Raw genomic sequence first — 25,243 nt, forward strand, 5'->3', positions numbered from 1 at the left:
AAGTACCCCGGGTGGCGGGTTGAAACGGAAATCCCCTTCAACCGCTGACCGAGAAAGGCAATGAAGCCCCTAGTGCTTTACTTACGGGGCTCCCTGTCTGCGAAAGGCAGAGGTTTTCTCAAGCGTTCAACCCATTGGGCCCCTCAACGAACGCATTCGTCGGCATTATGATAAAAATGGGGAAAGCTGGAGGCCCTCGGAATAAAATGGGACAAATCTGCTGATTTTTAGGGCGCTCTCTCACCGGGATCCCTTTATCCAGCCGTGTGTCGCTCCCAGCCCTTATTATCAAAACCGGCCTCTCCCCTGGCAAATACGATGGAGCTTGTGGGATCTGAAATACGGCCCTTTTAGGGTTCAAGTGTTTAGATAAGTCTTTTGCAGACCTGAGATGCCCACTTTCTCAGTCTAAAACGTGTCATGCCATGATTAACGAGCTGCTTTACTTAAGTCTACGATGGGCTCTTTCCGGACCTGAGAGGGTCCTGTCTCCGCTCACGATGGGGCCCACCCAGCCCCTAGACGGAGCCCTTCTGAGTTCGCGATCAATATGGCCCGATCAGAGAGGGACCCTTCTGAGTTTACCATGGGTCCTTTTCAGACCGGAATAGGACCCGTCTCATGCCTAAAACTATTGTAGGGGTTTCTGATTGAAACTGATCTTTTCTGGATCTGAGATGGGCTTTCTCCGATTACTTTTATAGCACACAGCAAACAAATCTCTCCCAGAAATCCGCCAGATACCCAATTTGGGCCCCCTACAATATGGGGGGGGGGGAATAGTTTGAGCCCTTACTCCATGCATGGGAGACAGTTTGACCTGCGCATTCACCGCCACTGGCCTTCTGAGCCTACGATGGTCCCACTCCAGACCAGAGATGGCCCTTTCCAGGTCCGAAAAGTGAGGTAGGCCTTTTCGAGCCTGAACTTTCCGTTTCTCAGCCTATGCTGGGCCCCTACCTGATTTGAGACGAGCTGTTTCTAAATTCATGACGGACCCTTTCTAGATTTGAGAGGGAGGGCCTTTCTGAGCCTACGGTGGGGTCCTTTTACCAATCCGAGGTAGGGTCTTTTTGAGCTTACGAGAGCCATTTCCAGACCAGAATGGGGCCACTACCGCGCCTGGACGTGACATGGGCCCGCCCGTCTTAACCTGCGCTATTTCCAGCCTAAGATGGGCCCTTCGCAGACATAAAACGATTCTCTTCTGAGCTTGAGATGGGCCCTTTCCGGACTAGACATGGATCCTCTACGCTTGCTTTGGCAACACTAAACAAGCATTATCACGTCTCGAGGGTCCCTTCTGGGCCACCTAAAATTGTAGGTGAGGGCCAAAAAGATGCCTTTGCCCCCGTCTAAAAAAAATGTGGGCCAGTTTGCACCCGCCCCCCCCCCCTGGATAAGCCACCACTGTTCAGTACTGTTCACATCCCTGCCCTTCTTACGACCTAAATCCTTCTAGTTTTTAAGCTGTACGCCCGCAAAGATTTGCTGGCCATTTCAGGGAGGTTATTTTATGGCCACATCAGTATACATGACACCATAATAACGTCATTAGAGTCCTGTGACAGGATTCCTGTCCTTCCCTTAGCTATGTGGCGATTAAGGCAAAATAAAAATACGATTGTCGAGTCGTTCATATTTCGCGGTCGTGACCGGGATTTCCAGATATTGCGGCCGTGAATAACCTCCCAATCAGTGCTGCGCAACGTACGATGACGTAATCAAACAGTGACGTATTGAGGAGCGTATTTACCAAGCAGAGATCTTGCGTTGTTTAGAACGGCCTTTTCCACTTCAAAATATACCAGTAGATATAGGTGAGCTTATTTCATCATATCTGATGCTGGTTTCAATATCTTCAAGTGCGGAACATTTCTCTTACCCCGGTATGGACGACACACCAGCCGTACGACACTTGTCGGAAGGGTGGAGGGGGGGGGGGGGGGAGCTGATTTCACCGCCTGCTTATCTCAGGAACGGCCGGTCTGATTTCAAATCTTCTTCATGGTTGTCGATAACGCCATGCTGTGTGGTCTCAGACCGCAAAACAAACTTTTCGCCGTCCCTCATAGCGCTGCCGCGGCAGACCTGAGCACCGTCGCCCGCTTCCGCGCGTCGGGGTCCACGGGGCATGGGAAACAGGGGCTGCAGTGCATTTCAGGTCATAAGCCAGTCATTGTTACGGACACAATGACACATTGTGAGAAGCACAAGACCGTGTGCTGCCTTCTCTGTGAGGAGCGCAGAACCAGGTGCTAGCTTCTCTGTGGGGTGCACAGAACCGGGTGCTGCCTTCTCTGTGAGGAGCACCGGCCCGGGTGCTGCCTTCTCTGTGGGGAGCACAGGACCGGGTGCCGCCTTTTCTGTGTCTCTTCGCCTTTCTCTGTCGTGCATCTCTTAGAGCCGGACCAACAGCTGTCATTGCACAAGGCCCAACACGCTTTTTGCTAGTGGCACCTCATAATTACTGACGGCAGTCGGTGTTCTGGCAATGAAGAGAGGCGTCTGTAGTGCGAGGTCTGCCTTGTGTAGGTCTCCTGCCTATGTTCTGGAGAACAATGGTGGTGTATCGTTTCTTTGCAGCACTTATTTCCATTCTGGCATAGTGGGAGAATCATTCATTTCCAACTTATTGGCTGCGGGCACTATTGAAGATTTAAGGGAGCGTTGCACATTTGCATGGGGTTTTGAAATAGCCATCTAGAAGATTATTCGGTGCATGTGTGTGCGTCCGCCATTCAATTAGGATCATCTGCAGGCCAAACGGTGAGAAATAATACATTGAAATTTGCACACGAGCAATGTTTACTGACGGTGCCTGTTTGAGTCGCGTCAAAATTCTGCATTGCGCAAAATGAGCGCGTGCTCAGCGAAAAATGAGCGCAAAAATCCCCACAGGTTTAACACGGGCGACGCCAATGTCGCAATTCCGGACAACGGCCAGACACGCTTCGCTTCCCGGAGCCATATCTCGATAACCAAGGGTTGCAGCGACATGCAACTTGCGCAGAGCGATAAAGCGTTGAGTGGACCATCGGACTGATGTTTGTTTTCGCGCCACGTGGCACGTTGCTCGTGCACACGTGTTGAAAAGATGGAATTGGCTGTTTGTTGATGACATTTTGACACATGTCGCTCGCAAGCGAGCCTAAACTAAATGACTGCATGACGGTCTTTTCGCTGCGACGACGGCAGGTTACCAATCCGATTCCCGGGGTGCACCTTGGGCCTTAAAGGTCAAAATGGCCGTTCGCTCATCCGGCTTTCGACTTCGTTCATGTCACCGACCTCCCCATAAAAGGACGAGCATTCTGGCGTGCCATCAGCCTTTCCCAAGGCCCTAGTCTATCCGGATGCAGGCCGGAGCACAGGTCCTCCGTAGGTGCAAGGCTACTAGAAAAGGCTACGCAGACGCGACGTCACCATGGGACGAAAATTTGGTAGCCCGGAGTACGGTTTTTGATTTATACTACGCAACGGTTGAAAGATGCTAGTAAAATGATAACGGACGGGGTTTTCGTCCAGGAACTGGGTAGCAATTCTGGTATACATCCTTATCTCAATATCATGTGAATAGATATTGTACATTTTGCATTTCAAACCTTCTAAAGACAAGCCAATACTACAACCTGCTTCCAAAAATAGATCCTACTGAACCACGTTTTCTAGGTTCAGCGCCCGCGTCATATTCGTCGCAGTCAAGTGCAATGGTAACAGTACATTCATGAATGGGCAATAATTGTTTGGTGATCGTCGTACTGCAGTACCTGTATGGCGTGAAATGCGAAAATAATATGATGTGAGGAGCGCAGGTGCCAAAAATTTCGCTGTTCCTTTACTACGATCTTCCTAGTCGTTGGTTAACTTGCAGATCCATTCAGTCGGATGGGTTAGGTGAAAAAGGTGCGCCGGGAATAATACCTAGACTACCTTTGCATATCCCCAAGACTGTTTCCGACCTGAGATATGGGCCACCACTCTTCAACTGGCAGAAATTGCAAAACATGCCAGAAATCGTTCGATTTTACAGGAAAATCTGCTATCTTGAACCGAAATGGCGCGCTCCGCATTATCGCCTCCCAGGGTTCACTTCTCACTGCCCCCATTAGGGCAAGCGAATTCTGAATCCACGCTGGCAACAGTATGTGCATTCCAATTTCTCAATGTGCGTCCTAGGGTACTGCAAGCCCGTCTAGGCAGCCGTTTCTCATCTCCACCATATGTTGTTGTCGTATGTTGCACTCTTTTACACAGACTGTTCCTAAGCACTTCCGGCTACAGTTCTGCGAAATAAATCACATAAATACATTATCCATCTCTCCGTCGGGTGGAGGTTACAATCCCATTTCAGCAATCACTTTGTTGCTCTGTTGCAAACCAACGCCGTTGCTTCACTGGATGTACTAGGTTAAACAAATTCGGCTTATGTAAATATCTACATTGTGACTAGCCCGTAGAGAACAGCGTTTTCACGCCGCCCTAACGCTGGTGCAATGCGATTTAGTCCCATGTCACAGCGTCGCCTACCCAGAATGCAGTAATGCAGGGGTTTGCGTAGGCGCAACCTCGACTCAGGCATGGTGGTCGACGGCGCGCTGTGTGTGACGATCGCTGTGTTTGCGGTGCGCGTACAGGCGTGGATGTTGTTTCGCGACATTCACGACTGATGCGGCTAATCGGCGCCGAATATACAAGCGACTATTCAGGATTTGGCGTTGAAAACTACATCACCATGCTGCCCGATTCATTCTCTCCCTTCACGACACTGTTGTTGATCACATTCTGACATGTGTCGCTCGCAAATAAGCCTAGATTAATAGGTTGCACATCACGGTCCCTCACGCAGCGACGGAACGACGCCGTCCGGTGTCTCGACCGACGCCGAAGGTTGCTCAAGGTTAAACGGCCGTCTGATCACGTGACTGGCTCGTAATTCATTGCCTCCGACCGGTTACGCCATCTCACACCAATAGCTCGGCGACGGTGGGTCGCAGTAACACGGGAATGGCGGTGTCCCGTGCGAAATGGTACGGTCACATGAGTCACGTGACTCGGGCTCACAGATGGATTTTGCTCTCTTTCACGTGCTTGCACGTTTTGTGCCATATCTCGGCCTTGTAGTGATACATTGGCCGTTTTGGGTTGCTGATTCAGTTGGTGATCAGGGTGCGTATTTTCGTGATGAAAGTAGCGATTCTGGACATTCAGTTAATGTTGTGCCCTTCGCTGCGGGAACGCGGAGCAATATGATGAATTATAGTGAAAAAGCATATGAAGTAATCAAAAAACTTTCGACTTCAAAAGTTGTATTGAAAATATAAATAATTTCGGGCTTTAGTGTACGCCGCGGCCCGCGCTAAAGTTAAAGTTCCTGAGCGGAGGCTTTGTATCTTATGGAAAAAAATCGCGGCGTCTTCACGCTGATGTCCTGCTTCCATTGCCACTTGTGGCCAGGGGGCCATCATCACGACTTGAAAAATTTCTCGCTAACGTTAGGCGATGACGCCACAAAGTCGCACCGGCTTGCGCGGCGGCGTTGCATGGCAGCGTCGGCTGCGTCGCTTGAAAAGCAATAGTCACGCAGAAATGCTGTGGTCGGTCTTGTCTATTATCGTGCAGCGTGGCATCAGGCTGTATAGTTATGTGGACTCGGTGCGTGCTATTATGTCGCGAATGGGAGAAATTCGAAGTCGTGTGTGAGCGTTGGGCAAGAGTGAGCATCAAAGGCAGTTTTTTTTGGCAGCAACATGTCATCTTGTGCATTTGCCTCTTGCAAGAATCTTAAGCGGCACAATAAAAGCATTTCTTTTTTTGCATTTTCAAAAAACGATCCAGCTGTCCTAAAAACTTGGGTGCACCGATGCTGTTGGGCTGACGCTATAAATGTTGAGAATGGGGCAATCCGATCTGGTCATTTTCAAGATCATTACGGTGATCCTGGCCATCTGGTTAAGGCCAGTCTCACACACAATGTTAAACCATGCTTTCGACCAAGTGCAGTTCCCTCTATGCATGCATGCATGGACATCGCCGGCACACCGAAGTGAGTATGCGTGTGCTTCAAAGGAAATTTCCCGTCTGCTTAATGCAGCAATTTTTTTTACCCAATGCAGTCACTAATGCACGCCGAATCTATGCCGCTCTGTGCGGTTTGTCGACTACAATACAAGATTCAAACGAGACTTTCCAACCATAATCTTGTTTACAAAGTTGGGTCTGAGTACCAAACAGATGGCACAGCTATCCAAGTTACGCGGGCAAAGGGGGTGAGCACCAGGGGCGCGGCCAGGATTTGCGACGGGGGGGGGGGGGTAAGTACGTAAGAGCGAGTCCCAGCCTCATTGGCTGTACGTCTACGCACTGCGAACTGACAAACAGACTCCACAGTCGCTTATAGGTACAGTGCCAAGCGTTTCAATGGGCTACCAATATTGGTCTGCCCTGGTGCATTAAGCAGTTTTTTTCAGCTGCGTATCGTACATGTTCACTAGACTAGATTACTGATCACGGATTCCACTGACCATGCCGCATTCAAAGTCAATATGCACATTCATGTTAAATTTTCTAAGAAGTCAACTTCTTTGCGCGGGAGTATTGTCAGGCCACCGGAAATTCAAGCAGATTTCCGATGTGATAAAACAAAGCCCAGCTCTGAATGTGAGACGGCTGGCGTGCCACCCCAAAATAATCATTCTTCATGAGATGTTTACGACGGGGCAGCCATCAGCACTAGCAACTATACTCAACACAAACGTTGATACGACAGGAAGACGCACCCGCCGGTCACACGACAGCCGGCCGCCTCCGGCGCATCACGACAGTGGCACAAGGCTGGCTATGCATCGGGCTGTTGCCGACTACAACCTCCTGCCACTACGTGCAGGTTGGCAACCGCTCCACTCGCGTTTTGCTGTCACATTTAGTCAGAGTTTTTACATGCCATGGGGACGTGGACAAGCGTTTTTAATGGATGTGAGATGTATATGCTTTTCGTTGAATGAATGAACCTCCGTGTGCCTTGGAGTGTTTTAAGACAACACGACAGGCATGTGTTTTATCTTTTGATGAAATACAAGGAACATTGGAATGTGCTGCAACATGAACACATAACCCATTATCGAGCTGTTTATATCCGGTGATCTGAGCACGGATTTCACACATAATGACAGTCCACTGACTCTTACCTATGTTGTGCAAGCTATGCAAGGATCTTACACGTTACATGATACAAGAAGTTAAACCTACTGATTAGTTATTACGGCAAAAAATGCTGAAATCAAATGGTTCAGTAATAGCGCTGTAACCGAGTACGTAAATACAAGTAAAACATCTTAAACCCACGGATAAATACGCAAGAGCCCGATGGCTCAGATGGTTAGAGCGCACGCCCCTCGATCCACCCACCCGTAGTGGGCGGTTCCAGTCGTTATAGACGCTCGCTATTCGCCCTTGAAAGTTGGCCTGTGGCCTACGGCAGCGATTGCGTTAAGGGTCAAATCACGTCAGAGAACAGGTCCGACCCTGTCGAGCATTGCGACACGTTAAGCTCTCGCCACCAAAATCTGCCGTTAGCCTGACATTGCGCGATCGGAGGGTAGGGATCACGGGCACACACAACAAGCACTGCTTCGCGTGAGCTTTGATACCAGAAATCATATAAGCAACTAAAACTGACTGTTCCGCTTAAAAATATACCAATAGTTATGAGTGAGCTTGTTTCATCACTTCCTTACCTCATATCTCCAGATGTTGAGCATTTCCTTTACGAGAACATTTCAGAACAGACACGAAGGGTGCAGAGAACTCCATGCCTCATTTCCTGCCAGCAATATCGGGTTGCACGCAGTTGTTTTCTACTCCCCAAACCTCGGAAATTTTGACTGACTTGGTCGGCTGTTTTCGACTGACGTAGGCACAGAGGTCGCAGAAATCCGGGTACCAACTAATCTGGTAGCTGCTGCGCCATGCGAAGTAGCTTTCATACGCGGTGCGGTTCTCCATAAGAGATGTGAGATAGATTGCCAGCAGCTCCACGCTGGCAAAATCCTGCACGTGAATGAAGGAGTTGGGTGGGGCCACGCGACGGTAGGACTCGGGAGGCGCTCCACGCACCACCGGCACTATACCCGCCTGCAGAGCGTGCCAGAACTTTTCTGTAATGTAGTCTTCGCACAGGCTGTTCTCAAATGACAGGTAGAAGAAGTGCGACGCAGCAAGAGTTCGGTAGCAGGCCTCCGCGTTCCTTCCACCGCCTTGGTCGCTGGGGCACTTAAGCGTTCCGCATCTGCCGTAGATGTCCACGGCAAGATGCCGTGCTAGCTTCTGGACGTATTCCTCCCTCTGGAGTGGGGGCTGCAGTGCGACACCACCCAGGCAGCTGCGCGGACTCTGTCGGTACACGAGCATTAATTGCTGGACGTTGTGTATGAACTACAGACAAAACAAGAATCAGGAGACATTGCGAACTGAAATGAAATGGTGGCATGCTTCGAACTGCAGAAGCCTGCTACGGAATCAGCTGACTCTTATACTGCTGAGTTAGCATCGACGAGCTTTTTATGTATCATTCTAGTTTCCGGGCTTTTGACTTGGCTTTATCGTTTAGACCAACGACACGCGCTCGGGTGGGGTCAAATTGACACCCCGAAGGTTTTTCAAGAATGGTTTCCGAACGGCGTGGTTTAGCCGCGCCAAATTTTGCATAGCTGTAGACAATGGAATAGCGGATTGATTCGTGCCAAACACTTAGATGTACCTTATAACGTCGCCGATCTATGGTTGGTCAAAATCAGGCCAACGTTTCAGCAAAGTCAATGTCAAGGGAATCGTTCAATCTGATGCAACAACGGAGTGTTAGACGAAGCCATATGTCTCTGAGACGCCTACTTAGGCAACACAGATATTGAAGGAGCAAATTAAGTTGACCTAAGGTCACGTATGAAGGTCAGACCAAGGTAACAAACAACCTGTTTTTTTTTTTTGCTCTAGGGCTTGCCGTTAGTTTGTGGTATTTATTTATGATTTATTGATGACAGGAACCGCATTATACATCTTCCATAAAATTCTTAGAGGTCAGAATAGGTCACTGACCTAAAATGACCTAGGTTAGCATTTTGTTTTTAGAAACATATGCCTGACGTAATCTTTGTCATCTATGCAAATGTAAAACTCAGAGCGGTCTTGTATAATTTTGGTCACCATGACCTTCAAAACGTCAAACAAGGTCACTGACCTTAAAAGAGCAGGTGACCTTTTGATTAGAAACAGTTATCTACGTTCTGGGACACTTCGAAGACCGACATGGAATTTGCCCTTCTTCGAACTTATTTGACTCGTAGGTCGCTATCTAGGTACCCCAAATTTTGACCTAAGTGAGTTCATGTACAGGTCAACACACTCTGTAAATTTACTGTCTTTAGCTTTCTTAGTTCCCGAGATCTCAGGGAGGGGGTGGGGGTCAAATTGATCCCCCACCTGAGCGAAGGTTATCTAGCCGGCCACCCGGGGGCATGTTCTCACAAATCACTCATATATTCGTCGCTCTTTACATTCTTACATTTTGAGATCCTATCTCATCGTCGGAGAAGACTGGATGGCACAAAAAATAAGTTTCGGATTTTGAAGGATAACAATTAGGGTGGGGTATGGCGACAGAAGTGAAGAACGTGAAGAACAGCTGTAGGTGGCTACATTGAAGTCTTCCACCTATACGGGCGGGCGGCCAGCGCATAATTATTCCTGTTTCCAAGCAACCACTAGTTTGTTCTGCCTCCCCCCTCCCTACCTGAATGGAAGCTTGTAATTTTGCGGAAATAAATCTTATCGTGCTTTTGGTGAAGATCAATCAAGTGATGTCGTGATGAAAAGGATGGTCCGAGCACCTGGTCTGGCTCACCCATTTAGTTCCAACTGATGTGGACCTGGCTACGTTTCTAGGTGTACGGGGGCACCCTGACCAGCAGCACAAAAGGGTTGAAACGTGGCATGGCGATGGATGAGGGCGCCATCTATGACATGTCCACCGGCCCTGTGTCCAGATCTAGTAAAATGAACTCAACATTGTCCAGAATATTTGCAGTGACATGCGCTTTAGTGCAACTAAGAGAGTGCACAAAGCCATTAAGGTGAACCTGTAAATTTGGCTAGAAGGGATATTTAAAGGGACTCATTTTCAAATGGTAAATACTACCGTCTTGCGGGGACGCATACGCGAATGCATATCAGGCTACAATGGAACCATGGGTAATGCTGTACCACGCCAAGTGTTGGGTTAGATACTCTGGTTAACGATTCACACGGGTAATTACAGGTCAGGGTTTCTTCCTATCGGGCCCGTTACCCGCTCATGCGCTCCAAAGGGAACTTATACCATCTCACCGCATCAGTGCACTGTGCACTGTGTGCAACGCATTCACCACCGCATTTGTGGCCATTTAATCCGAGGCGGCATGGCTATCACACCCCGTTTGGCAATTCCGTCCTGGCATCCCCACATCTGGAACAAGATTGTGTGATTCACACTGTGATTAGCCTGCATACTTTAAGTTCTATCCTCTCTCCGTGGCAGGTGCTCGGAGTAATGCAGCAAGGAGTTAAGCATTATGTCATAACTATTTTTGTGGTGTTTGTTGTTACATAATCATTTCGCAAGTTATGGCATTATATTATGATAAAATCTCAGTTCTTATTTCATAAGTAGCATCATTACATTGACAAATTGCAGCTTTCCAATGACAGTCCACGCACGACACCAAACGGCGGATTTGTACACCCCCACAAAGCCAGTGTACGGGCTCAGTACACGACCTAAAGCCATAAAGATCAGTGCACACACAACAACACTGTCGTGACGCGCACCCACAGCAGTGACTATCAGATCAGTGCACACACAACAACACTGTCGTGACGCGCACCCACAGCAGTGACTATCAGATCAGTGCACGTACGACAGTTTGCGGCCGTGTCACACGTCACACGCCCCTCGCGCAGGTTATCAGGTGTCACCTACAGTAGCATTTCTTCATCTTCGTGTGGCCCCCTGCTTATCATCATCGCAGCAGCCAACCCTCTGAGCTTATCAAGAATTACAAAATTATAGTCAGCTCGATACTAATGCTACGATACTGTCCCTGAGCCAGCAGTACTGTCGGGGCACCAAGGCACCATGACTCATACGTCAAGTTCGCTTTCTTTTCAGGCCCTAATTTGCACCACAGGGCCAGGTTTTTGCCAAATCAGGTCACTGGCCGCCAGATACTTTAAGTAAATCATCTTTAGATCTCGGTGTACGTCGGAAGACGGCTCTGTAAAACAATTCAAATTTGTGTTAAGTCGCCTCCTACTTACTTCCACGTGGTAAAACATCAGGAACAATATCAATCTGCATGAATGCAGGCACAACATACTAGTGCTATGATCAAATAAGCACCACTCACACCTATTCTTACCAGGGAGAAATAAACCACTGGCCAAAGACCAGTGGTTATGTTACCAAGATGTCATCAAGGCGTATCTCTGGTTTCTTCATGTCACATTAACTGTTCAACATTAAGCTAAGATGTTTTCGAGTGTGCAAAGTTAATATGCTTAGTCAATAGCTATAAAGAGGGGCCGCCCGCCCGCATAGGTGGAAGACTTCAATGTAGCCACCCACAGCTGTTCTTCACGTTCGTCACTTCTGTCGCCATACCCCACCCCGAAACCCCCCTCCCCTCCTGAGCTGGAGCTAGGGTAGCCATTAGCACCGCATAATGGTGCCCAAGGTTCTTTGTCTGAGTGCGTTTGTTCGGTGCTTGACATTTTCTACGTGATAGTCTCTACAGGACAAATGCAAATGTCTCAAATTCTATATAAAACCTCCAGAAAAGTGAATACATGAAACTTCTTGAAAAAATGGCACAGACAAACAAATGCAATGATTAGATCCTGGATTTTGAGTCGGTGCTTTTCACTTCCACCAACAAATTCCTACAGCATGTTCCCCAGGTCGCAAACTTCGGGCATACTCGACAAAACCTTGACAGAAGTCAATTAAGTGATTGAAATGCTTGATGACTGAATCGGATATTTTTTTGTGAGAGAATCGTGTGCCTTATAACGGTTAGGGTCATTTAGACACCACGCAACACTTTTCTGAGACAAAAAGGGTCATATTTACCTAAACAAGGAACAGCTTATACTTCCAGCAAAACTACTTTTCAATCTGACCAAACCTTGAAGCGATGAAGAATAACATGGCAGCTGAAGTATAGCCAGTTGATCCTTGCCTGTCACCACTTCGAGGTCTTTAATATTGTATCTATGGTGGTGCATACAAAGAATAACCTCAAAAACGTTGCAATTGGTCAAAATGAACACTCGGGTCTCGCAGCCATTTGTGTACAGCTCTTCCTCTGCCCATATGCCATTTCGAAACACATATGTTCGATGTTGACGAGATATTAATAGGACGGCACTGGAGTGTGCGATCAAACGTGGGGTAGCATCTCATTTTTTTGGCAGATATTGTCTCGATGCTACCTTGGGATGGCAAAATACCTTCTGGCTTTGAATGACCCCAAGTCCAGTGAAAACGGTGCTTCGTGCTAGCGACCACAATGTAAGTTATCTCAAACTGAGAGGGGGAGCGGCAGCAGCCCAGCTGGGGCATTTCTTGCCAGTCAACGGCTATAAAGCCATCGATACATTGTCAGAAAGTCGGGTGAAAAGCTCAGGCCGTGCTGGGTTTTGCACTCATGATTAGGGGTATCTTCCAGTTTACTTGGTTGTAGGGGCATTGGCGCGATTATGATCAGGGACAGTTGGGGCGGAATCTATCCAATTATTCCAAGAATTAATCCCAGCACTTCGCTGCCATCCGCACCAGGTTTGTCGCCAACCTATGTGGTCAAGATGTCCCACATGGTCCCATTTTAAAACTTAGACGCTCCCCCTTCCCCAAACGCAGATCTGCCCCACCACAACGGTTCCCTGAATCCCATCCCCTGTTCTGCTTCCTACAATAAGGGGTATTTCAGTAGGCTGTTGAGAGTCTTATCCAGCAGTTTGCAAGCGAAATTGTCGTGAGGCCCGCGGGTAAATAACTTCGTAAGTATCGAGCAGAGCTTTTGTTTTGCAGCCCCATCTCCCAAGTAAGTTGGAGGAAAAGGCTAGAGCTACCCCGACAACACGTTACAAAGCGGGATTATCCCCTGATTTGACACACTGCTCCCAGGGTAGATAGACTCAAGCCCCCGCGTCACTGCATTCTGGGTAGGCGACGCTGTGACGTCATCATGGGACTAAATCGTGCGGCAACAACGCTACTACGGCGTGAAAACGATCTTCTTTGCGGACTGGTTAAACATGAATATTTCCATGAACCGGATTTTTCGGCCAGAGATGTCCAATGAAGCAATGGCAGCAGGAAAATGGCGTTACTTCGCGCTGGAGCTACAAAATTATTGCTGAAATGCGCTTCCAGCCTGCTGCCGGCCGGGACATGGGTAACACATTCATCAATGATTTATTTCGCAGAACTCTAGCCGGAAGTGCTTAGAAACAGTCTGTGTAAAAGAGTACGACATACAACAACACAACCTAGGGTTGGGATAAGAAACTGCGGGCCAGACGGGATGGCAACACCGTGGGAGGCGGATTGAGAAGTTGGGATGCACATGCTATGGCCTGAGAAGAGGCGTTGCCAAGGTGAATGCAGGGCTGGCCTACCCTAATGTGGGTAGTGAATGGTGAACTCCGGAAGGCGTAAATGTAGCGCACGCTATTTCAGTTTAAGATAGCAGATTTTCCTGTAAAATGGAATGATTTCTGGCAAGTTTTGCAGTTTTTGCCTGTCAAAGAGTGGTGGCCCATATATATCTCATATATATCTCAGCTATGTATCTCATCCGCATATATCTCAGCTCGGAAATAGTCTTGGGGATATCTTACGACAGTCGGGGTATTATTCCCTGCGCACATTTTCACCTAACCCACCCGAAATTGTGGATCTGCAAGTCAAACAACACCTAGGAAGATCATGGCAGTGACAGCAAAATTCCAGCACCTGCCCTCCTCACATGACCTTCTTTTTACATTGCACTCCATATAGATACTGCAGTCTTAAGATAAATATGCAATATTTGCCCAACAATAAACTTAATATAAAAATTGCATATGATAAAGGTTTTCACATATGAATATTCGTTTTACAAAAAAAAATTACACGTAAACATTCAGGCGCATTGACTACAACGAATATGACGCGGATACCGGAGCCAGAAAACGTGGCTTAGTAGGGTCTATTTTAAGAATCAGGTCCTAGTATTGATTTGTCTGTAGACGGTTTCAAAATGTACAAAATGCGAACTGTAAAACACCTATTTACAGAACATCATAATAAGGATGTAGAACAAGGTAACAAATGGGCCCACCTGCGAAATCTCAGTTTTCATTTCAGTAACTAGTATCTGCCAACCTTCCCGCAGTATCAACCAAGACACATAATGCGGGCCATCAAAATTTAGTCCCATGGTGACGTCACGTCTGCGTAGCGTTCTATTGTAGGCTACGGATACGTGCCTATTATATCTAGTTATATCATACTATATTTACTTGTTATATTCATTCAGCCTTGGATGGACTGAAACACAGCCCCTACCTCCTTTAAGTGGAAGTGTACTACATCCTTGGTACAACGTGAAAGTGACATTGTTTGCGGTGTGCGAAATACCTACGGCTTGGATGGTGGTGATGTATTTTCTGAAGAATGGATTTCTAAAAAGTAAATACACTGGCACATGTTATTTAAGAAAAACTGAGACATTCTTCACCTTTGTTGTCCGTCTCAGCGAGTCCCCAATGATATGCCTCACAATCTGGGAGAACGTAAAGAACCCAGATGCTCTCCACCACCGTGTCGCCACCAAAGAAGACTGAATAAGCTATATGTGGGGCCTATGAAGTCTGATGGTAGATATAACAATATCATGACGTAATTTTATCCTCAGTCATACCCTAAGTGAGAAGAGGAAACTTGAATGACACAGTAACAGACACAGAGCGTGGATTACGAACCTTCCCTCGGCAAGCCTCTAGTGCGGACGTCAGCGGTGACGCAGTACCGATGGCAACACTAATGCAAAATGTGATTGCTCGAGAGCAGCACCACGTGGTGTCACAAATGAATTAAACAAAAAACTACGAATAATAATGCTGGAAACACGGTCGGATAATGGAAATGTCCGGACGTCGTCCACTTAATTTTTCGCATTCCTTAATCGCTGTCCGCCTAGAACGACAGACGCAATGAAAATTCTTCGCGGACTTTTGACCCACCCCCGCAAATTTGCAAACACCCGTAAACTTCCAACAGCTTCCGATTTTGTCCACGCAAGCCCGAATTAGGAAAGCTACGTGGCACTTCTCTTTGTAGTCAACACAATCACACATGAATAGGTGACCGCTGTCCAACAGCAGTCCACAGTCCAGCCGTGGCAGAAACGACTAGAATAAGTGCTAAGACGGATTGGCTAAGCCGCGTCACTTCCTGCCAAGAAAAGTGATATCATCTGAATTGGATGAGAAAAGTATACGCAGTCATAAGGCGTAACATGGTATCACACCGCTTTTGCCTTTGCCAGAACACAGGGCATCACTGCACAAAAGATGTCATTAGCGTCAGTCATTCCACGACCATGGATGCACCGCATAATGGCGCAACACTTCATATTGCGGTGCGCAACATCACAACAATGCTTTCATGCGGGAGTATCACAACGTCAACGTACTGCGCTACACAATATGGCAAAATGATTGCGGAATTACATCATAATTGACCGAGGGCCGTCATCACGAGCAAATAGACAGGACAAGCAGTTGGTTGCAGATATTACCTCTTGGAAAACTCTGGCAGCTCTCCCTCTTGTCTCCCAGCCACTGTTATGCCGTATGGGGAGAAGACATTCGCGTGACGGTGGTAAGTCATCGTCATGTTGAAGAAGTGGTCCAGTAAATTTAAATGGTTTACCTTTCGCATGGGGCTTCCATCATATAGAAAACAAATTGCTGATCTTGCCGTCTGTGTTCGGGAAGATCTGTCGCGTCCATGTAAAATCCATTGAACAGGACGGCACGAGCCTGACGAAGCCAGGTTCTGTTTTTGGTCGTAAGGCAGTTCTTCACCGGGCAGCCACTGAAAGGCTTCTGGCCTAATCCATTATAGAAGACAGGTCTGTCCTGACGATCTGTCCAATAGAGGAGTATGTTGACCCCAGTGTGGTTAGATGAAGTAGGCTGCCGTAACGGATGGCTGACCATGGATGTCTCCATTTCGGTATCACTTCGAACGAACCAGCCTGGTGCCGAGCGCATAGAGCGGCTCATGGCTGAACACTTGTTTCCAGGGGTTTCCGATGAATGTATATGTGGTCAGAAAGAGTGCAATGGTACAGAAAATGAGTTTTTTGCTTGACCATAACTTTTGCCTTGACTTCTGCGATCCTTTGCATGCGCATCTGAAACGTGACGCAGTGTCAGTCCATACAACACATTACAACGTTGGACCTCGTTGCCCAACACGTATTGGCAAGCTTTGTCATTGGCTCTATTCTGGGCTGCTTACGGTGCCAGAAAAATGTCTGGCACACTAGCTTAAACTCTATGACACATGCTGTCGAGCGAAGGGCAAAAGAAGGCGGCTATTTGGCAGTGGACTCCGTCATGCCCATTTAAAATCAGGGCATATTTTTATTTTCATCCAGTACTTGGGATAAGGCTATCTGGTGACGAGACGGAAAGTGACACAAGTTGTGGTTGTTTCCATGGCGGCGGCTAGTGACGGCCAACGCGTGTTGACGGCAGTGTGAATTGGGCACACGGGCATCACTGGAACATCTGTGTATGGGCACACGGGCATCACTGGAGCACCTGTGTATGGCGTGATCAGTGATGATTTAAGCAAATAATTTCCCAAAAATGTGCAACATGGGAGCGTTCAAAATTTCCACAGTTTATCATGTCCACTATCCTTATGATCTGACATAAACTTTGGACATTATGAACTGTGGACGTTACGAACTCTGGACAACATGAACTATTGACAACATGAATTGTGGACGCTACGCACTTCGCACATGTTAACCATTATAACCTATAACAATATGAACATCACTGTAGGAACAAATTGACACTGCAAAAGTCAGTGTCCATAATTAACAACAATGAGAACGGCGAAGGATATAAAAGCAATAAGTGATAACAAAAATATTGACCCTGACACACGACGTATGCATGGGGCAGTTTGTATTGGATATGGCTCTATTTAGCCACAACCTGACCATACCGGTAGACATCTGAGGCACAAAGGTGTTGATTATCAGTTCATGACAACGAACGCACGAGTAGCAATTCGGTATGATGATGATGATTTGGAGTTTCAGGGCGCATCGACTGCTGTAGGTCTCGCAGCGCCCAAGCAATTCAGTAGTTAAAAGAGTATGAGACTAATGGAATGTGCTTCGGCACAACGGCACGCTAATCAATTTATACAGTCACCTCTCTTTCTTAACACGGCACTGAGAATTTAGGATTACTGAAATATTGTTATTATTTCTGATGGCATAATGCCATGCATCTAAAGAACTTACAGGAACCGATCATTCAGCTCCACCTATTATAAAAGGTGTAGTCCTGTTACAGGCAAAGATACCTTAGATCCTATGTATCCGGAACCCTGCACCATTATGAAAGGATGAATTTTGCAAATTTTACATCCGGATCGTGTGCGGTTTTCTGTCCAGAAACCTTAATGCAAAATGTTTACCTTCTACACACATCTGCACATGCTTTACTTTTGTCCTTTTCATTCACACATCTACCAAAAAGGAGGCGACCTGTATCTATGAGATAGTTCATTAAATCAGATCAACGACCTCGGCCAACGACGGAATAGACAACACTACATGCAACTGATTGATTGATTCTGACCTGCCAAAGGTCAGCGACCTTCTAATTCTTTCTACGTCAGACTATCTGCTACTCGATTCTTTACAATATGGAAAGCTTGGCGAGGCTACACCGCACCGTTTCAAAATCATTCCGGAAAAACCTTCCCCGAGAGGGGATGGGGTTAATTTGGCACTACCTAGACGCGTGGTGAGAATTATCTAACAGATTCAGGGTACCTGTTTTTGGTTGATGTGTGGAAGAAGGCTTGAGCAAAGTTCAAACGCTTGGCGAGCCGAAGGTATGGCCAGGTGACAATATTGGCTCCCAGCGAGCCACAGATCTTTTACCATACGCTCGCGGCAATGAGCTAAACGTGCTACGACATATAACGACACATAGAAAACTCATGCTTCTCGTCGAAATTGCATTGACCGCGGAACCTCGCAACGTTTACCTACTGTTTCGAGCGTGTATTGTCCGAAACTTATTTACAAACAAACCGAAAATATGTTTCATCATAGGCCGCTTTGAATTATTTTCTTACGTCGAGGCTGTCACATTTAATCATGGTCGAGAAGAGAATTCACTTCCCTTCAATGATGAGGCTTTTATGAAACAAGCAGCATAGATCAAGGTAAAGTTCATACAGAAAAAGACGGTTGGCAATGCTAGCGAAAACTGGAAAGAGCAAATACAACTTGGCGTCAGAGAAAGGTCTAGGGTAATATTTAGTAACTAATGTATGGGCATTACGCTACTCTGAATTTAAAATTGTGTACGCCAGTGGTCAGTGTAGGGTGAGATCAAACCTAACTGCGCTTTAGTGTCGGATCTATTTTGATTTATTAGTTGAAGAATGTAGCAGAAAAGGTCGATGTGATGGGATATTTATTCGTCGACTGCTGAACTGAATCCGGCCTCCTGAAACTTAGTTCAAAAGGGAAGTATCTTAACGAATGTCCTGTGCCTTTTTCGCAGGTGCTTGAGTTTGTAGGTTGCTAAAGGAGGCCATCTCCTATTCATGATTTTATGAGTAATGAGCTCCAACCTTAGCCGTTCCGCCTATGAAATTGCGTGGAAGATTGGAACACTAATAAGTTAACCAGTCAATGCTCTAAGGATACGCAGCAAGAGGAAGGTACCCCAATTTAAAAGAGAGTAAATGTGACTGTTTTGTGGGACAACTCTGCCTTGCGATACACAAGTTGTGACGAGCGGCGTTGCCAGATATCTGTAAATGTCAAGGCAAAACTCTTTGATTTGGTACACCAATTTCAGTATTTTGTCGAATCATTCTGCTTTGTCAAATTTGCACTTTTTGGGGGACTTTTTCACAGAAAAAACTTCAAATGTTTAGCGCTGTACTCGCCTTTGCGCATTTTCGTTTCTCAATGGGGTCAAACATATGCTGCGTTTGCCAACCTTTTCGTAGATAGGCTACACAGCACGACAGGTACGGCATGGTAATGATTACACAAACGGTACACAAATGCTACGACACATTCCAAGATATCTCCACGGAAACATGGCTGATCTGGCAGCTTTTCCTTGCCAACATGTTTTACCATCCTACGCCCAAGGAATCTTCTCAGAATGACTGAATAGTCGCTAAATCTAGCTTTCCCTCGGGTGGTAGACTCTTGTATGTATTTGCTTGCCTTACGTGATGGTTAGGCTTATCTAACTTCTGCAATTTGTCCTGAAGTAATGTATTACCCCTATGCCAGCACATTGTACATCACAAGAATGTTCATTCCTTTCACTGCCAAACCCAATGCGGTCTTATCAAAATATACGATTGTCATCAAATTGTGCATGACTATACGATAGTCAAATAATGTCGTTGCGTATAATCCTGTGGTAAATTGTATATTTCTGCTTTACTTTCCAGATGTTGCTGGAGGCAGTTTACTTGGCCTAGTTCTGTGCTGAAAAAAATGGATTGCACAAAGTATGTCGAACATGTTCGAAAACCATACGACTTTCTGCTTTAACAAATTCGCTGTAGGTGGTCAGCTATAACAGGGTTTAAGTATGTAGGGTTGAAGCAAAGCCCCAAAGCTTGCACTGTTTGTCAACTAATTTTTCTTGCCGAGGTGTCAAGTGTAACAGCAGTAAGACCGGCCTCTGCTTGATCGGTGACGGGAGGTCCATCACCCCGGGGGCCGGGACCGTGCCCGCCGGACCCGGTCACTGACCTCCCCAGGGGCCGGAACCGTACCCGCCTGACCCGACCACTGGCCGGCCCGGGGGCCGGAACCGTACCCGCCTGACCCGACCACCGGCCGCCCCAGGGGCCGGGACCGTACCCGCCTGACCCGACCACCGGCCGGCCCGGGGGCCGGGACCGTGCCCGCCTGACCCGACCACTGGCCGGCCCGGGGGCCGGAACCGTACCCGCCTGACCCGACCACCGGCCGCCCCAGGGGCCGGGACCGTACCCGCCTGAACCGACCACCGGCCGCCCCAGGGGCCGGAACCGTACCCGCCTGACCCGACCACCGGCCGCCCCAGGGGCCGGAACCGTACCCGCCTGACCCGACCACCGGCCGCCCCAGGGGCCGGAACCGTACCCGCCTGAACCGACCACCGGCCGCCCCAGGGGCCGGAACCGTACCCGCCTGACCCGACCACCGGCCGCCCCAGGGGCCGGAACCGTACCCGCCTGACCCGACCACTGGCCGGCCCGGGGGCCGGAACCGTACCCGCCTGAACCGACCACCGGCCGCCCCAGGGGCCGGAACCGTACCCGCCTGACCCGACCACCGGCCGCCCCAGGGGCCGGAACCGTACCCGCCTGAACCGACCACCGGCCGCCCCAGGGGCCGGAACCGTACCCGCCTGACCCGACCACCGGCCGCCCCAGGGGCCGGAACCGTACCCGCCTGAACCGACCACCGGCCGCCCCAGGGGCCGGAACCGTACCCGCCTGAACCGACCACCGGCCGCCCCAGGGGCCGGAACCGTACCCGCCTGACCCGACCACGGCCGCCCAGGGGCCGGAACCGTACCCGCCTGAACCGACCACCGGCCGCCCCAGGGGCCGGAACCGTACCCGCCTGACCCGACCACCGGCCGCCCCGGGGGCCGGGACCGTGCCCGCCGGACCCGCCTGACCGGCCGCCCGCAGTGCTGGCAAGCTAGCTTGCAACAACAGATGGGCCGCTGTGCGCCAATAAAGTTTATCGAGGCCCGAGCAAACACATCGGCCTGGTACCACCCGATGGCGATGGCAGGTGAGCGCGCGCACTCGGCCGGGCCCATCCGTTGGGCCGCCGGGCCCCTATCAGTATCAGCGGGTACGCTTTTTGGAACGTGTGCGTTGTTTAGTCCGACACATCAGACCCCCACTATACCGCGAATTGGTGATGCCAGAGCGGACCATCCTGCGACCGGTGTAGGGTTCGATTTCAATTTAGAACTGCAGGAATAGCGTTTCCCGTCGTTCAAAAGTGTTTGGAAAGATATGCTAGCAGCTGACGACTAGCACAGTCACACTCACATGTGAAGCATCAACAAATAACGCACCTCGTGCGGCATGAGATAATAGCGGACTCGAGAGTTGTCAGCATCATGAAAACCTTATCAAAACCTATTTTATTTGGAATCGAAGTATGACGTTACCTCAATGAAAGGTCTCTTACTACGTTCAGAATGAATGATCTTGCATGACGTTTGAACAGCGTTTTCTGACGCAGTTTTTCAGAGTTGGTGCGCTAGGTCATCAATCGCCTTGCTCGAGAACTGGCTGTGTAGAAATCTGGCCAGCTCCGACTATTCAAACCGACAAAGTCGATCACTTAGATACGACTTCCGTCTTGGTAACTGTGAGAGCAGCGTTTAAAAACACCTATTGTTGCTGATGTTATCGGGGTGCTCTGAATTGTACGCCAGCGCGGTTGACATGGTCCCAGTGCTGATATTGCCCGACGATTTGTGTGTCATACATTCGCCCACACTGTGTAGCTGGTTTTGCTGCTGTGATTGAGACTTAACAGCAATCTAACAAACGTTTAGCAGCGGTTTTGAGGTTCAGAGATACTTGCTGGAAACGAGGTTTGTTTCCTTGTGTTTGTTTCCTTTTTTAGGGGAAAAGTGTTTTTTAGGGGCTTTGCGCATACGTTTTAAGAATAAAGCATCAGAATGATATCCTGAACAAAAAACCGACGATTGAAAAAAGCAGGTACCATATACCACATCGGAACAGATGCAGTGTGGTTTTCGTGCGCTGTTAAGTACAATTTCACGCTTTAACAAAGCATCGACGATCAAACGATACAAGCCGGATTGATGCAATTAAGCCGTATTTAAATTCGTCTCCAGGACCTGTACCATACCCAATGGCGTGACTAAATTGGAAAAAATAGTCGATTGAATTAAACTATCATCCTGCAATAACAAGTATAATTGTTGCTCATTAAGAGAGATGCCTTTTGCGTTTGGTACGAATGAATTTATTGTTTTCTTATTTGTACTTTTCGTCTATGACCAACATCCGTGACCAAAAATTCATTAAAAATAAACCTTACGGAAGGTGGTGTTCCATATTTCCATGGGGCTATGAACTTAAGCAGTCATCTTGTAGATCTTTTGGAGCAGTTTACAGCCCTGCCCATCTTGAGACCTGAACCCCTCTATTCTCTGACCTCACGCCTGCAAAGATATTCATATCATTTCTTGCAGACCATTTCAAGGTCAACCAGGCATCCTCGACGTCATAACAACGCCATTCAAATTCTGCCATTCCACTGGCTTTTGATTCTTCTTTAACTGATCATTGGGCCGGACTAGGTAACTTCATTGATCAAAAGACATGAACCGGGCCAAAGGACAGGAATAACTTGCCGATACAAATGCGGATGCGGAAAGCGACATGCGGGGAAACTTGCAGAAGCTTAAAGACCAGAAGGGGTGAACACCAGAGAGCGATAAGAAACGCGGATATAAACCATTCGGGTTGGTCAAAGAGCTTTTTGGACACAGGTCATTTCATTGCGTAGAAGAGTGCGAAATTTAGATTATGAGTGAAACGGGAGAAAAAAAGCATGAAGGAGGGCGTGTTGACTTACTGAGCGCGCGGAGACAAGCTTTTAAATACAAAACTGAGGGTACGAATAATTCGTTTATATGAAATTTTCAACCAAAAAGACTGAAAAAGAGCAGTCGGCTTGGAACAATGTGCAATGCGTGTTGCGATAGCGGACTTTGCGTCAGGAAATTTGTATTCGTGTGCGTTATCTTCTTTAAATGTTGTGGTGTGGTGTATGCGTTGCAACTGAATCGATTCCGGAATGCGGAACAGAAACTATGCACATGTTTAAAAATCATGCACGGTGTTGTTTAGCTGTCAAGTGAGATGACAAAGCTCAGAAGAAGTGCACTGTAATGATACCAAAGTTGTAAGTGCTTTGCATTTTTTTTTGTCAGCTGTTTGCATTTATCTGCGGCTGAAAGAGAAACTTTCATGATGGGTCCCGTGGAAAATAAGCAAGGTTGTTGGAATTTTGCCCTTTTGCATAAACCTTATTAAAAATATTCCCAGCTATATTATCTTTTTGAAAATATTGCCTTCTTGAAAATATTCCCAGCTCAGGAATATTTTCAAACATAGCAAATGAGAAGCATCCTGAAAATGTTGCACTGAGCATAAGAGCCAGAAGGCAAACACAAGTTAGTCGGCGTCCATGTTATCCAAAAGCCCCTGACCTCATAGCTCACGTGCAGCGCAGGCGGAGGCGACCAGCGTCAGAACTACGGCGAGGACGAGCAGCGGAGTGAACCAAGGCTTCAATACCACCAAGCGGTCATCCGCTGCTTAATCAATGGCGCATGCGCAGCATAGTGATGTGGAGGCTACACGCCGGACACTGTTACAGGAGTGGGGATAAAACTTGTTTAGATAGCAAATCTGGTGTCTGAGGGGCGCTGTCCAATCGCTCGCTGCCATACAATCCAACGGCTCAGAGAGACGTCGTACCGTGATGTTGCTGGCGTGCGCATGAGTCAGCCCCTGCTCGCGCCGCCAGTGCGAGCAGGGACAGGGACAGGGTACCTCGGTACTCCGCTGCCCCGACCGGCGGTGTACTGTCTGGGGCGCCGCCCGCCCTGATCGGCGCCGCCTGCTCGTCTCGCGTGTTAAGACAGTTACCGTCTCACAGCGCTCGTGTCTGGTATGAATAACCGTGGTCTGACTGAAAGGAGCGCGAGCAGATAGAACACGTAGGACTTGAATAGACGTCTGATCGCTGGGGGGGGGGGGGGGGCGGTTTCTGGAAAAGAGTTGGGCGACGGATTGGCTCTGAATAGGTCGGCAGTTGAGTTTTTAGCTATTGAGTTGAAGGGCGCGTCAACTGCATTGGTTATTTGCGTAGGTCGGTATCTGTTCACTGTGGGATGCACGTTAGAGCCTTGCTGTTGATGCTTCATCTTATTTTGTGGCTTTGGCCTACATGGTTCTGAAACCTTTTTGAGGTACTGTCACTTTGTATCGTGCTCAGTTACTCAGTTCATGAATGTGCACATGTGTACACGTACACATGAACGTAATATTGCACATGTGGTTCACCTTACATCCGTATGATCTAGCCTCTGGCTTGGTACCCCCGCAACAAGCCCGTAGGCTTCGCGGGACGAACCTATGAACAGCCGAGAACGACTGTTGCATGAAATGAATCAGGAAATTGCCTTGTGGCCAAAGGAATAATCGCTTTTGCATGCTGTAACAATATCACTCGCTCCCTGTTTGCTCCCAATGCAACAGCATACCAGACAAAAACGTTTCAGAAACGGATTTTATGCGCAAAAAGCGATAAAAAGATGCACAGATGAAGAAGCTTACACCATTACAGTCAGGAGCACAGCCAGGAATTTTTCAAGGGGAGGGGTGGGTGGATAGGGTTGGGGCTCACTAAGTGCTCACCTTAAGGTAGATGAAGGTGTCGTTTATGGTGCTTAAGTAAAACATACATTGCTTACAGTGGGGAAGAAGGACAGCCTGCCTCCGCCCCCGTTCCCTGGCGGTGTCTGATTGCGGTTGCGTTTCCGATTAACGCATGCACTATACCATACCGCGCTGTGTAGTGAGGCGTCTGATTAAGCAGCACAAAATCTGGTCAAACAGCTCACCGAAAAGCTGGTATTTTATGTCTACCGCCCTATGCATGGGCACATTCCATTAGCTCGTATTACATCTGTTGCCTTTGTATGCACATAGACATGAGCAACTTAGCACTGTACGATAGCTACCGCCGGGACGTGTTGGACACCGCCCACCGTCCGTGGTTAGCTTCGCCCGGGACACGTGATGGGACCACCG

This window comes from Pollicipes pollicipes, unplaced genomic scaffold (assembly GCF_011947565.3).
Source record: "Pollicipes pollicipes isolate AB1234 unplaced genomic scaffold, Ppol_2.1 Scaffold_5724;HRSCAF=6776_pilon_pilon_pilon, whole genome shotgun sequence".
Classification (NCBI taxonomy): Eukaryota; Metazoa; Arthropoda; class Thecostraca; order Pollicipedomorpha; family Pollicipedidae; genus Pollicipes; species Pollicipes pollicipes.